This window comes from Musca vetustissima, unplaced genomic scaffold (assembly GCF_032173495.1).
Source record: "Musca vetustissima isolate MV318-11 ecotype Yass unplaced genomic scaffold, APGP_CSIRO_Mvet_v1 utg40072, whole genome shotgun sequence".
Lineage (NCBI taxonomy): Eukaryota > Metazoa > Arthropoda > Insecta > Diptera > Muscidae > Musca > Musca vetustissima.
This window is the reverse complement of record NW_026878117.1, coordinates 22,690-39,200: the sequence shown is the minus strand read 5'-3', so window position 1 is coordinate 39,200 and position 16,511 is coordinate 22,690.

The following is a 16,511-nucleotide window of genomic DNA, read 5'->3' as shown; positions in this document are numbered from 1 at the left end:
CTCATAGAAGAAAGAGAAGTTTTTTTTTTAGAAGACCAGGAGGTCTTCTCATAGAAGACCAGAAGGTCTTCTCATAGAAGACCAGAAGGACTTCTCATAGAAGACCAGAAGGTCTTCTCATAGAAGACCAGAAGGTCTTCTCATAGAAGACCAGAAGGTCTTCTCATAGAAGACCAGAAGGTCTTCTTATAAAAGACCAGAAGGTCTTTTTATAGAAGACCAGAAGGTCTTCTTACAGAAGACTAGAAGGTATTTTTACCAGAAGGTCTTCTTATAGACTACCAAATAGTCTTCTTATAGAATACCAGAAGGTCTTCTCATAGAAGACCAGAAGGTCTTCTTATAGAAGACCAGAAGGTCTTATTGTAGAAGACCAGCAGGTCATCTTGTAGAAGACCAGAAGATCTTTTCATAGAAGACCAGAAGGTCTTCTCATAGAAGACCAGAAGGTCTTCTCATAGAAGACCAGAAGGTCTTCTCATAGAAGACCAGAAGGTCTTCTCATAGAAGACCAGAAGGTCTTCTCATAGAAGACCAGAAGGTCTTCTCATAGAAGACCAGAAGGTCTTCTCATAGAAGACCAGAAGGTCTTCTCATAGAAGACCAGAAGGTCTTCTCATAGAAGACCAGAAGGTCTTCTCATATAAGACCAGAAGGTCTTCTCATAGCAGACCAAAAAGTCTTCTCAGAAGGTCTCATAGAGGACCAGAGTTGTGTTTTTTTTTTTTTTTTTTTTTGTAGAATACCTGGTGATCCTCCCATAGAAGACCAGGGGTATTTTGGTATAATGCCAAAAGTTTTTCTTGTAGAAGGCCAGAATGTTCTTCTCATATAAGAGCTGAAGGTCTTTTTATAGAATACCAGAAGGTCTTCTTTTTATAGAAGACCACAAGGTCTTATTTTTGAAGACCAGAAGGTCTTATTTTTGATGACCAGAAGGTATTCTCCTTTTAGACAACCAGAATGTCCCTTTCTTCATTTAAAAGGCCAGAAAATTCTTATAGAAGACCACACTCTTCTTCTTTCTGGCCCAAAGCGTGTCTTTTAAAGAAATCGACTGAAATTTGGTATTTCCTTTCTTCTCATAGAAGGTCGCATTGATTCTCCTTCTCTTGTTCGATTATCGAATTTCTTCGGACAAAGAAATTGTGGCAAAAATTAGTTTCGAAATCCTTTTTGCACCAAAACAATTCGTTGGATTTTGATTTGGTTGATGTTTTTTTCGAGCTTATTGATTTTTCAAGTCATTCTGAGCAACACAACACATGGTCGTACGTAAAACGTTCTGAGTGCGTTTATCCTAAACAATTTCAAACGTTCCATTGTAATACAAACGATTTAAGCTTGCAAGTTCTGAAGGGACTTATTCACGAGTTAATAATTCTTTTTATGTAGATTTTTTTCAGTCACTGTGACTACACAACACGTGGCCGTACGTCAAACAGTATTGATTAAATTTGTGCTCAACATATCAAACATTTCATTTCCTAAAAAATTTCAACAACACAGGGTCGTATATTAAACCATATTGAAAAATGTTCAACTTTCCTACATCAATGTAAAGAACACAACACACACTAGTACGTTTTTCTATACTGAGTACAAGTATGCTAAAAAAATCGAATTGCTTAGTTATGCTTAGGATATATTGTTTATTATCAATATTTACCATTCCCAAAATCCCATATTCTGACCCTCAAAATCGTTTGTCCACAAAATGCTGTTGTCCCTCTACAAAGTAAGTGCAAAACTTCTGACAATGTGTAAAAATGTTGCATTGTAAAAATTGCATAAATAACATTTAATGTTCTCACATCAAAATAGCTGATGCTACAAACCAATACACTTCCACTATAACTGCTAGCTGTCCTTGTACAACAACAGTTCTCAACCCAAACCAACAACAACAAAAATACCAACTAAGAAAAATCTTAAAGTTTTAGACATGACATTTGTGGCAAGAAACTTTCATTTATCTTTTACCAATGTAACTACCAGTCCTCATTCCTCGTCCTGCTAAGAGTCAAGAATGTTTTTCTGAAATAAATGAGTGCGTGCAACATGAGATGATGGTGTATTTGGCAGGACAATGAGAATGGCAGACAACAATCGTTCATCAGTCAGCCAGCCAGCAGTGGTAGTATTGCATAGACCACACATTGCATTGTTTCGTTCAGCAGACAAATTGGTATCTAAAACACCAAAACCCAGCATCTTCATTACTGTGCTATTGTACTGGCTGGCATCCCACTGGCTAGAGAAGTCTCCAAAGAAGTCGTCGTCGTAGTCTCAACCACTTTGACCGACCAGACAGAAAAACAAAGTCATTAAGACAATTCATTGTTTTTTGGCAGTAAATGAATGTGTAATGTTGGGTGGACTTAAAAACCTCAAGTGCAACATATATTCAGTCATACATTCATTCACATCCAACTCGAGTTGTATGACAAAAGGAACAGCTTAGAACACACCCATAAACAATGGATAATGTAACCCCTCCGCACATACAAAGACTAATGAACATGACTTGATAATTTGTGGTTGTAAAGCTATATTGTTGCAAGAAACAAAAACACGAAGGAAGGACGGTCGGTCGGAAGGATTAGAGTATTTGTCAAAATACGACAAATATAAATACCTTAACATTTAACATTGCAACTTTTTGAGTAACAAAAACAATTTGACGGGGTGTTAAGAGATTGGGAGATAAATATAAGAAATACTCTAATGTCAAAATGTGAATGAGTCATCTTATAAATGAAAACATTGTTTTTAGAAGTTTGAAAACAATTTAATGAAAGTCGAGATATTTAGAAATGTTAGAAATATTTACTACAAAAAATAGGTAGATCGGTTAACTTGTTTTTATCCGTACCCTCTACTAATGTATTAAATATTGGCGCCCAATATTTGACCTTAACCAAATGAAGCTTTAATTTTTATAAGGATATTGTCACTAGAGAATATTAAGTGAACGAAGATAATTCAACGGAATTTGTTAATGCCATTGAAGTTTTGAATTGTTGTAGCTAAAAAGTATGCTTTTATCGCCGATAGAAGGCCTATATAGGTTTCCATTGCCGATAAAAGGCGTATAGAGTCTTCTATCGTCGATAGTAGGCATATATAGGCTTCTTTTGTCGATAAAAGGCTTTTAAAGGCTCCCATCGTTGCTAAATAGCTTATAAAGGGCAATTTTTGGTGGCCAAAACTAAAGCAACTAAATTTGCAAGTTTAAATAATATCGCATAACTTTTTTTAAAAAATAAATATATCATGTTGGTTTTTTCAGTTTTAAACCGTCACTTTTTTCACATAAAAAATAAAAATATTAATTCATTATGAAATAAATAATAATTTTTGGAAATAGGAATATTTTAATTTCTGCTTGGACAAAACTAAAGCAACTCTACAGTACTACAGATGAGCTCTAAAATGTTAGTTATTTTTACCGTGATAATTACAATGTTTTATTTTCTACACCTATTTCGATTTTTATAGATCATTTTTAAATGGATTTTAAATCGATAATATGTGTCTGGTTTTCAATTTTACTGCCCCGTACTCCGATAAAACAAAAAACAGCCAATTACCAGAGATTGTGAAAATAATTGATCACAGAAAATGAATTCGGAGAAATATTCCATGACAGTAAAAAAATACCCATTTAAGAGTTCAACGCAGTTTGTGGTTGATGATCTGAGGACTGTGTTGACCACTATCAACACAATCCTCAGATCATTACCCTATTGAAAAAAATCTTTGGAGTATCATAGATAGTAAAATCAAATAGACAAACAATATATAGGAATATATAGGCTTCTTTTGTCGATAAAAGGCTTTTAAAGGCTCCCATCGTTGCTAAATAGCTTATAAAGGGCAATTTTTGGTGGCCAAAACTAAAGCAACTAAAATTGCAAGTTTAAATAATATCGCATAACTTTTTTTAAAAAATAAATATATCATGTTGGTTTTTTCAGTTTTAAACCGTCACTTTTTTCACATAAAAAATAAAAATATTAATTCATTATGAAATAAATAATAATTTTTGGAAATAGGAATTGTCTCAATTTTTGCTTGGACAAAACTAAAGCAACTCTACAGTACAACAGATGAGCTCTAAAATGTTACTTATTTTTACCGTTATAATTACAATGTTTTATTTTCTACACCTATTTCGATTTTTATAGACCATTTTTAAATGGATTTTAAATCGATAATATGTGTCTGGTTTTCAATTTTACTGCCCCGTACTCCGATAAAACAAAAAACAGCCAATTACCAGAATTGTGAAAATAATTGATCACAGAAAATGAATTCGGAGAAATATTCCATGACAGTAAAAAAATACCCATTTAAGAGTTCAACGCAGTTTGTGGTTGATGATCTGAGGACTGTGTTGACCACTATCAACACAATCCTCAGATCATTACCCTATTGAAAAAATCTTTGGAGTATCATAGATAGTAAAATCAAATAGACAAACAAAACCTCTTCCCAAAGGTTCAGGATGCGAGGAATAATATGTCCATGGACCAAACGGAGCGTTTAATAGATTCAATTCCTCGTAAGTGTGCTGCCGTAATTAAAAATAAGGGTTGCGATGTCGATAACAAGTTAAATTTACTTATTTAAAAGAAAACCAGTAAGCAGAGCAGTATAGTCGGACGGAGCCGACCATATGATACCCTACACAACTTCCACGAAATTCTGAGCTTGGACAATATTTCGCGATATTTGCACCCTATTGGCCGGGTAGATATATACGCTACAGAATACACATTCTATAATTTTTCACTCAAAAGTCAGGGTCCTTTTGACCTGCTAAATATTGGCAGATCTTTATTAAAACAGACATGCTTATTTTTTGGCCCGATTTCCTTCTCCATATAAAAATTCGCGATGTTTGGGCTATAGTTGCGGCCTCTGGGGAGACCAGAAAAACCGACAAAAATTAAATATTTGGTTAATTTCATCCCCTACATATTAACCGATCTTTACCAAATCATTGGGCAGAACTCATCCTACAAAATTTCGTGAAGATTGGTACATAACTTTGGTCTGTATCGTGTTTACAAATTATAATGGACAGACGCATGGACGGACACACATGTTTAGATCGACTCAGTCGAGATATGACGTTCGGTATACTTAAAGGTGGGTCTAGTACCAATATTTCGTGGCGATGCAAACTCTTGTGGCTGCTCAAAGCTATAATACCCTGACAACATAGTTGTGTAGGGTATACAAATTAAAAAGCTGCTTTGGAAAAAATTGGGTAAATTTATTCTTCCATAGAATATTAATTATTCTAAAAATGTTTGTGTTTATATTTTTTTGTTCTCGTTTTTTAGTGAATAAATGACCTACTTATTTCTGAAAAAAAAAATCACTATAAGTTTATTTTTAAAAAAGTTAAAGTAGATTTATTCAGTTTGCAATTTTAGTTGCTTTATTTTTGGCCACCAGTGTACTTTATATAAAACAATAATATATATAATATGTGTGTAATTTCGAAGACCTCCGCAAACCATAGGTTGAGAGTATATATCTGCCGGCATCACCGACAGACGCTTTTTTACCTGTTATTCGATTCACACCGGGTGAACATTTTTCTTACAAAAAATACTAATATCGGTCATTTTTTTCATTATTGTGAGAAATTCCAACATGTTCTTCAACAGAGATGGCTAATCTTCCTATCACATATTGTAATATTAAAATCGATAGATCTTAAGTTAATTCCCCTATAAAGGTATTTTTATGGTCCTAGTCTAATTTTTCAATTGAAATTATTATATTTTAGCATTACAAAGAGGTTGTAATTTCGACAGTTTCTATTGCAAAGTGATGCGTCATTTTCTTTATCTTCAAACTCAGAATTTTCCAATCTGAGTGCTTGTTATTTATTATTATATTATATATTTAGAATCTCACCTCAAGGTATAAATCTGCATGCCCATTTTTTGTGTGTTTCCGTTTTGGGACATTTTTTCTTTTCAGTAATACTATTCGGAGGTGAATAAATCAGGTTAGCTACATTATTGAAAAAAAAATATCCTAAAAAGGACCCGCTGAAATAATGGACTTTCTAATGACATTCCAGACATCACAAGTTCTTTGTAAAGGATCTGATGAATATGAAGAAGCACAATGAAACATATGAATTTTAACATATTTAAAATTTTATAAGCAATATTTTGGTAGGTATAAGCATGTGAAGGACAAAAAAATCTCGTATTGTGGCATTTAGTATATGCACAAGGACTCGAGATAGAATAATGATGTGTATTACAAAAATATTCCTCATTCCATTTGGATAGGGACATGTCATATCATTAATAGCATACAATAGACGCAAGCAAATATTAAAACTTTTTCGTCGTGTATTTTACTTGCTAAAAATTCGTCACGTCCTTCTGGACTCTTAATATATTCGCCAAAGGTTTTCATCTTCCTTAGGAATTTTCCACGTCCTGACTATACCAGGGTTCTTTTCAAGAATTTTAGAAAAATAAAAAAACATGAATTTCAGAAAAATAATGATAATTCCATGCAAGTGTTGATCGCGACAGCGAATAATGGCCGAAATCACTGATTTAGCGGCCAAGATATGTTTCAAAAATAGTTCAATTTAATTAGAGTGCCGAATATGAACTAGATCGCATAATATTTCATAATTTCTTTTTGGCGGTAACTTCCTGAATATTCTTGAAACACTCTAAATTTTCATTTTGTGGATAACATCAAGTCTTAGCTGATCATCATATTTCAATGATATTTTAAATGATTCTTCAACATTTTAACGTCTTTAAGAGAATGGTAGAATTAAGTGGACTCCACCCATTCTCGATTTCAAATTTGTAAGATTTTCAACCGGCTGGTAAATGGAAGTCTTCATTATATTGAAGACTTGTAATATGAGTTACATATATGTATTTGAAGACTTAAAGAATAAGGAAATTACTTGACATAATTTTGCTGTTTTTAGTTTGTAAAGAAAAGTCCTTCATTTCGATAACGGGCACGATTTCCTACCACTAGAAAATTCAATTCCAAAAATTTTAACGGTATTCGAAATAGTACATGTCTGGCTTTGGTATGAATTAGGATTATTAAATTTGCACAAAAATTAACAAAATGGCAGACACTTGAAATTTGTTCGTTTGAAAATCCCCTATTTTCGAACGCAAAACAGAATATATAATAAGGAAACTCTTGATCGATTACATTTATCCTAGTTTATACGTTAGCTATGTATGTACAGAATAACGAGTTAAAATTTGGAACGGATTGCATTATTAGTTTTAGAGTTATCGAACACGCTATTTGTAAAAGCACCGTTTTCACTCTTACAGTCGCTTGATGCTGACACAATAAATCGGCTATATCTTCAAAAGTTGTTGAAATGTTCACTTAGGGAATTTGTGATATTTTAAACGGTCATTCTGGAATTGGCGTATGCTATTAAGTAGGAACCGAAAATGGGAGGGGGTACCCTTAAATAACTCAAACAATTGTTATTTTATTTTTTTAAAGTCTTCTTCATAACCTATGCTGTCCATTTTCTAATTTCACCTGTTCTGGATATTACCTCCAAATATTGGTATCTTCAGGTTTTGGTAAATTTTGTCGATCGAATTGGCTGTATGTTGATATGTTTTATTCTAATTGGGTACGAAATCTTCCTGCTAAGTTTTATTAGTTTTGATCCAATTTTTTGGGAAGCCCCTAAGTACTTCTACATCATCTCCATTTTAAAGAAAAATATTACATATATGCTGGTCCAAACGATTTATTTTATAAATTTTACTTTATTACTCCATAACAAAACACTTCCGATACAGGTGACATTTTACCCATGAAGAAAATAACCTTCTAATTCAAAAGACTCTATGAACATTAGAATACATGACTATTCTTATATTCCATTTGTAAGGATCCTTGAGAATAAGCGCACAAATAATCTCCAATGCCAAAGCAAACTGATTGATGTAGCAAATCAAAATAAGATTTCCTGCTTCTTATTTTTCTGTTACTAAATAACAATTGATAAAATAAATGTACAAATTTACTATTCTACACTTGTATAGTGAAGATTTGAAAACATTTGTGTAAAACTAAATCTAAGAGAAAATTTTCAATGCATTTTTAATGTAAGACATTTTTTATAAAAAAAACTTTTATTTTTTTCTTCTTCTTTGCAGTTATAATGGAAAACTAGCAGCAGCAGCAAAGGATCATGTGAAAAGGATATATGCCACGAAGACATATGAGTAACATTTCTTGAAGATAACAAGGAACAAAAAAGGAGAAGGAAAACGTGAAGTGGAGACATTACAAAATTTATTGTAACTGGACATTGGACACTGGACACACTGTGGAAAATCGAAACGAATCAAATAAATTCTAGTTGAATGGCATTGTAAGAAGAAAAAAAACCGGAAAATACTGACTGCCAGATGTTTAAATGTTAAGCTATGAACGTTTTTGGTATTATCGTGAGCTGCTGGACACAAGACTTAGAGCGGTGAAATATGCGTATGAGTGTGTGTAATCGGGTAGCATTTGTAAACAATCAATAAAATGGAGTGTGCGAGAAAGAAATGTAATGCATTATAAAACGTCAGGACTTGTTTGTTTGCATTTTCCCCAAACACACACACACACATACCCACACACTGACATAGCAGATAATCGTATTGCGTATTGCAGTCCTGTGGCGCATCGTCATCCAATCAAATCCATACGTATATATGAAAATAAATGTTACAAGCAAAAGCGCAACATGTGCAAAAGGTGTCATAGCGTGAAACATAAAAATTCATATGACCAATTTCAACGACAATAATAGCCAGCCAACCATCGAACCAACCAGTTGCAGCAAGGATACCAAAACAAATATTGAAGTATACAAGAAATAGGAAGGACTAGAACAAATAACAACATTATTGTCCTGAGGTAAACACACACACACATATTGCTACACAAATATTTAAAGACGAGAAAAAAAGTTGCAAATCGAATTGTATGGGAAAATCTGCAGCCATCCTCACAAGCAGCCATAGTTAGTTATGTTTCAGCGCATTGTCATCACGAGCAGTAAACATTGTTGTTGTTGTTGTTCGTGTTGTGTCAAGAGAAAACCTGACCTGGGCAACACATGCTGCTGCCGCTCCTGCTATTGTTACAACAAGGACCATAGCTGAAAACAATATTGACATCACCATAACAATTTAAAATTGCCCTGTCTAAAAGCTGTGATAGCTGGCATTCATTGCATTGTCACACAGGAGTTTATAAAAAAAGGGCACGAGGAACAAAACAAAAACAACAAGAAACTAAGAAGACAGGCAATGGAAAGTTTATGAAAAAGTAGTGTCACTTCGCTTCACACCATAGTTGAGTGGGAGAGAATAACAAAAAAAAAAACAAAATCTGCAGCAAAATATATGATGGGCACATTTTTGTGAAAATTGTCTATGCCAATGTGAAAAATTGCAAATAAAACAAATCATTTTTCCACAAGGAGCTAGTGGTACATACGGTCCATATATTCGACCACACACATCGACTGGACATAACCTACCCTATACTGGGTTTGAGCACAAATTTGTTGGGCTCTACGTAAAACCATATAAATTTGTATAGAACCGTGTAACAAACCATCATCGTCATCATCATCTCGAGAACATTTTTCTTTGGCGCAAAAGCAAAAAAACAACAACAAAACAACCCCCAAACCCTGTGCCGCCACCACCCTTAGGATCTGTTGCCTTTTCACAGATTGCCAAACACAATCGTCAGTAGACAAACGACGGGGCAACATCGAGTTACCAAATACGCGGAAAAGAAAAAAAGTGAATATTTCGAAACCGAATCCGAACACACACACAACACCCTCCTCCGTTACAAAGTGCCAAGCAACAACACCTTGTGTAAACTACGCAAAAAGGCCAGAGCTTCCAGAGACGAAATGTGTGGCCGCCGTTATATTTGTGTTAACTTTATATTTTTGTAAGATACGAAAAAGCATCAACACATACCCGAACGATATTGGTAACAACAACAAATCGTTAACATACCAAACACAAACAGGCAGACAAGCAAAAAAGAGAACGTGAGAAAAAAACCCAGCAGCAGGACCATTGTTGGCTGTTCTCCCCGGGCAGCCTCTCTTCTTTGCTCCCGCTCTCTCGCCCCCATTCAACTCCACAGCTGTTATTATCTTCATCATCAACAATTTTCGTTGTGTGTATGAGTGAGTGAATGTGTGTGCACGCATACTCCAAAAGGAAAAACAACAACAGCCAACCAACCAACCAACCGCCAGCAACCACTGTAAATGCTTTAAATTATAGTTTCGCTTCAACGGTCTCAGGATTCATACGAATGTTATCAGTATGAAAGTAAATTGTGTTGCAATTTGCTTGTCAGGTAAGTTTTCGTGGGATATTCGATGGGGGTTTATAAAAAAAATCCGAATGGTTTTGGCTCTTTTGTTGATGCGAGGTTTTTTCCATCCATTTGGTATTCTTTCACTTTTTGGGTTTAACATTTTTTTGTGATTTTTTTTTAATATTGCGTTCCCCTTAAAAAATAGCTCAATGCAGTTGCATGGTAGCTTTGTTTTTTTTTTCAGTCTTTTTTATTTTTTTTTCCTCCTCCTCGTTGGCGTAAAAGCCCGAAAAAGGATTTATTGTTTGAGTTATATCGAATTGTGCACAAATAACGTTAGTCTTCTTTCTTTCAATGAAAAACGGGGGTTTTTCCGGGATTCTTTTGCGAAATAAAAAAAATATATGTTGAAGATTTTTAAAGCCATCGAAATGACATGTATTTAATGAAGTGAAATGGATTTTTTTGGATGATTTTTTCGCGAATTTTTATATAGAATTTTAGGAAAATCTTAATGAAACCGATCATGTGGTATCGAACATGCGTTCACATAAGCATCGTTTTTTGGGATTTAATGTGAAAAATCAAAGGAAAATATTCAGAAATTTTATATGCCATAAAATTCATAGAACTTGAAAATATCCGATAGTGATATCATTGGCGATTGCAAAGAAAAACCAGCTAATAAGCAGAATATAGACTGTATGTTTGATCGATAGATGTGGACCCATAGCCTATAGCTGGATGTACCCTATAGCCGATTATTTTTTCCGAAATGAATGTAATAATAACAACTCCGAATATTCTAAATAAATGCTTAATTTTTTTTAAGAAATAACATGTACTATGTATTTATATCCTTCGCCATAAGTAGCAGGTCTTATTTAATTTGAAATTCTCTTTGAAATATCTGAATATATTTTTCGGATAAGTGATTAGAGCAAAAATTTACTTATTAAGGCAGGATTAAAGTCGAAGTGACTGCAGAAGGTTGTTAAAGAACGAGAAATATCTTTGCAAAAATTCATTCAATGTAGGTCCATGTTTTGATATAACATTTAAGTAATTGTATTTTTTTTTTTTTTTTTTAAGAATAAAACCAGTGAGCGGAGCAGTATTGTTGGACGGGGCCGACCATATAATACCCTACCACGAAAATCTTTCTGTGGTTCTATATTCTAAGCCCGGGGCCATATTTCGCGATATCTGCATCCTCTTGAGCGTTTATAGGTCAATAGCTCAAATTTCTATTCCAAATATTGTTTGCCAGAGGTAAATATTTACGTCATGAAATACAAATTTGATCAGTTTAGGTTTTGGTTGACTTGTCCCTCGGAATCATCATCTAAACAACCGTTCTAAGTATTTGGTCAGATCCATATTCACCGTGTAAAATATGTGATGTTCTTCATGGCCTCTACAGCGAATAGAAAAACTAAAAAATACAGTTTTCGGTTCTAAATATCATCCCAACATCACCGTCCTTGACCTTAACCAAAACTTCTTGTGCTACATATACGCCCTCTATTGGGGTAATACGAGTAGTAATACTAAACAATATCATAACACATAGACACCTTTGAATATTTACGTATATCTCCCAAATTCGAGTACATACAACAATATAATTGATATTAATTTAAAGGTCAACCACTGCTTTTGGATAATCTATCAACTTTTTGGGTCAATCTCCTTCAGGAGTATATATACTCCCGAAATACAAATTTTGTAATTTTTCACACAAAAGTCTGGATTCATTTGACCGGTTAAATTTTGACTGACCTTTATCAAAACAGTCTAAGATTCCCTTCCTGACGCTCGGTCATAATTGTGGCCTCTGGAGCGACCAAAAAGCAGTTTTGGTCCGCTTCATCCCATAAATATTAACGGATCATTACCAAACACAATAGAGGTCTTCTTTGGTCAGAACCCATCCTACTGCACCAATGGTGACGATTGGTCCATAACTGTGGCCTGTATCGTGTTTACAAATTATAAGGACAGACGAGATATGACGATCGGTACACTTAAAGGTGGGTCAACGACCAATATTTCGCTGCGTTACAAAATCTTAGAGCTGCACAAAATTATAATACCCTGACATTTTATTATCTAAAGGCCAACACTTGATATTTACACGAAGTTTGTTGTAAATTTTACTTTTTGTAAATTTTACTAAGGCTGAGCTTTATCGAAATTCGTACTAAAACGGCGTGAAGAGTACTTAAAGTACTAAATGTGGTACCACTTGTATTTGGCGGTTCGCTAGAGCGACAAATACAAATTTAAAATGAAAGTAACTTATGGAGAGTAGAATGGATGTAGCAAAGGGTTTTTGTATTCGACGTCCAAAAAGTACTAAAATGTACTAAATTTGGTACAATTTCGAGGATGAGGATGTATAGAGCTAAAAACTTGAAATTTGGAATGCTAATTAAAGTTGAGAAGTAGCGTGAACTAAATTTGGTACAATTTGAATTTTGCGGGAACTGGTACAGGTGGGATCCTGAAGTTTTGGAGTTAAGATAATTTAGGGGTGTAGGATACAAATGTAAGAAGTTTGGAAACTTGTACTATTGTGTACTAAATGGTACAAAATTTGGATTAGGGTCTACCCATAGAGCTGGAATCTTGAAATTTGTAGTTAGGAGATGTAGAATTATTTTATGTAGGAAGTTTTTAAAAATTCGTACTAATGTGTTTTAAAGGGTACCAAATTTGGTGTAGTGATCGGGCTGGAATCCTGAAATTGGGAAATACGATGCCTATTGGATTTATATTAATCTATACTAAATGTTACTAAATTTGATAAAATTGACATTTGGGTTAATCTATAGAGCTCGAATCATAAAATTTGGAATTAGTTTTAGAAACAAGTACTTCAAGCGTACGAAAGAAAATAAAAAACGTACCAAAATTTGTATAAAGGTAGATTCTTAATGCGACCAGAATTGGCGTGTAGTGCTGAGAAATAGAGGTAGTTTTGGAAATACGTACTATAAGAGAACAAATGAAATGTTAGTACCTTTTATTTTAATTAATATTGGTCAGTATTGGTGTGTAGGGTGATTAGCTCTTATGACTATGCACTTCTCTTTAAAACAATATAATATATTTAGACATGTTTAAATAATTCTTACGATCGCTAACGAAGTATCGGGCATATGCTAGTATATCATAAAATTAAAATGCAGACTGATACTTCTAACAAATTCATTGATATCTGGATCTTGAAAAATATACTCGATTATTTTAAGAAAATCCTATACTCTGCTTTGAATTCTTACACTGGAAGTAGTAAGTTTTCGAAGAATCAGAAACCAATCATATGACTACGGCCTCTTCTTCGATTGTGTGTATATGAATGTTGAACCTTTTCGGCATTATTTTAATGTTATACACTGCGTATCATAACTATAGACGCACCCTTAATTCAACTGGTATGTTAGTTGACAAATAATATGGACCCATTAAGTTATTGTTCACAATAAAGCGATCAAAAACACATATTATTCAACAAAAATAATTAATTTATTCTTTATGGTTTCGCCGAATTCTGCACTTTCAAAATTGCTGGTGTTGCATAACTATAGACGCACTTTTACAAAATTAGAAAAAAATATTTTTTAAAACTTAAATAAAATAAAATAACTTTTATAAATAATGGGTAGGGCCTCCCTTATTTTGAATAATTTCAAAAATTTTATCCATCACACTGTTGTTCAAAATTATTCGCAAGTCTTCATCGATTGACCGCTATTCATCGAAAATCACTTCTTGGAGGTAAAATACCGTTTGGCATTGGAGGTTTTCTGCATAGACACGATGAGTCAAGATTCCACACATGTTCTCGATCGGATTCTGGTCGGAAATTTTAATATTTTTTAATTTTATCCATACTTGAGTACGGCGACTTTTATGAACTGTGCGTTGTCCTGCTGAAAAACGAGTCCTTGATTGTTGCTGCTTTCCGACAACATGGAAATATCAAATATTAAAATTTCCGACCAGAATCCGATCGAGAACATGTGTGGAATCTTGAATCTTTGTTAGTCAAATAATAATAAATTAAAACAAATTAATTTATTGTGTAACCAACTATATATCATGTGCAACAAATACTTTTGCATTTTGAACATCATAACGAATTTTCCTGCCGATGTTGACATTGTCGAGCACATTAACTATTTATTACGCTTTGTTTTTCCTATTTATTATTATTTTTTTATGTTTTCTATTTGATTTTCTTATTTATTTATTAAAAATTTTCGTTTCTTTACAGACACGTATTATTATTACATATACAGACATAAGTTACGGTCACAATTCCTAGTAGTCTCATTTTGTAAATAATTGCAATATATTGCATATAACATTTTAATCTAAATTTGGTAATAATCCCTAAATAAATAAATTTAAATAAATATTTCTGTTTGCTTTATTTTGTATTATATTTCGAATTTACTTTTTGTTATATTTTTAGTTTTTTTTGTTTTTTCTTTAATAAAGTTTTTATTTTATATCAAATACATGTGTCTTTGGTGTTTTAATATTATCAGATGGTGGTATTCTTTATTACCGGTGGATTTATCATATCCCCATATTTCATGGTTCTAATATGCTTGGCTGTCATGGCGAATTCATACATTCAGTTTCATAGCCATTACATATTCGTTTACATATATTCTTTGTAAAGAAGGGGGAAGCTGAAATGTAAAGACATGTAACGCCTAAAAATATGCTTTAAAAGTTGACTGCTTACAACGGTATTTATAATAAAAGGGTAACTCTGGCAATGGCATGTAAATAGCGCCATCTATTGAATCACATGATGGCAAATGACAAAGTCATTTTTGAATTCGCCGCAAATGCTTCAAAAATGACAATGTGTTAAAATATGTTTTTAGCTCATAAATAGAGAACGGTTTGACCGATTCGACTCGAATTTGCTTGAGGTTGTTTGTAATTACAGTGGGAAGATTTTTACGGAAGAAAATTATGAAAAAAGCCTGCAGAAAAGTGGATAAGGAAGCGAATTTTCACAACTTTCGATTTTTTCCAATGTCTTCTCAAAATTTTTTGCAGACTTCTCAAAATTTTTTTAGTGTAAAACTTCCCGCTGCAATTCAAAACCACAGAAGGAAATTTTCAGTCAAATCGGTCAAACCAGTTATCAATTTATGAGTTAATAAATTTTTTCCACTCGAAAAGCCGTTACTGAACAATTCCACGCACATAATCGCATATTACAAAAAAAACTTCGGTTTTACTTCCAATTTTCCTACTTTTCTGTTTAATTTTCTAACAATTTTCTTTCGTATAAACCTTCCCACTGCAATTACAAACGATCTGGAGAAAATTCGAGTCAAATCGGTCAAGCCATTCTCAATTTATGAGCTATTATTGATATTTTAACACATTGTCATTTTTGAAGCATTTGCGGCGAATTCAAAAATGAGTTTGCATTTCCGATCATGTCATTCAATAGATGGCGCTATTTGCATGTCATTGCCAGAGTTACCCTGTTTTGATAAATGTGCTACCCAGTTAACATATTTCAAAGCATAATTTTAGGCGTTATACTTACAGGCGAATTTGCATTTTGATTTTAAAATGAAACAGCAATATATTTTAAGACTTTTTAGGTATTTATTGATAGAAATATTGAATATTTTTCACAGCATAATGACAAAAAATATATTAAAAATTAAGTTTGTATACATTGTTATTGAAAGTAATGTGTGGTAGTCCTCTACATCGTTATGAGTTTCAGGACCTGCAACCAAAAAAGGAGAAATAAAAATTAATTGAAATATATTATATATTTAATATATTTTTTAATATAATGGTCTTTAAAAACAACATTATCTCATGACTGGTAAAATCAAAGATAATTTATATAATAATAAAGTTTATGGGTGGTCTAAAATATATTTTACCGAAATCTACTCCTATTGCAGGTCTTTAAAATAGTGTAGACGAATGGTTGACCTTTCAAAAATTAGAAAAAATTCTTGGCTCATGGGTGGTCTAACGTACAAATACTTAAATAACCAGTAAGGAAAGTAGTAAAGTCGGATATCCAACAAATGAATCCTAACAGACTTCGAATT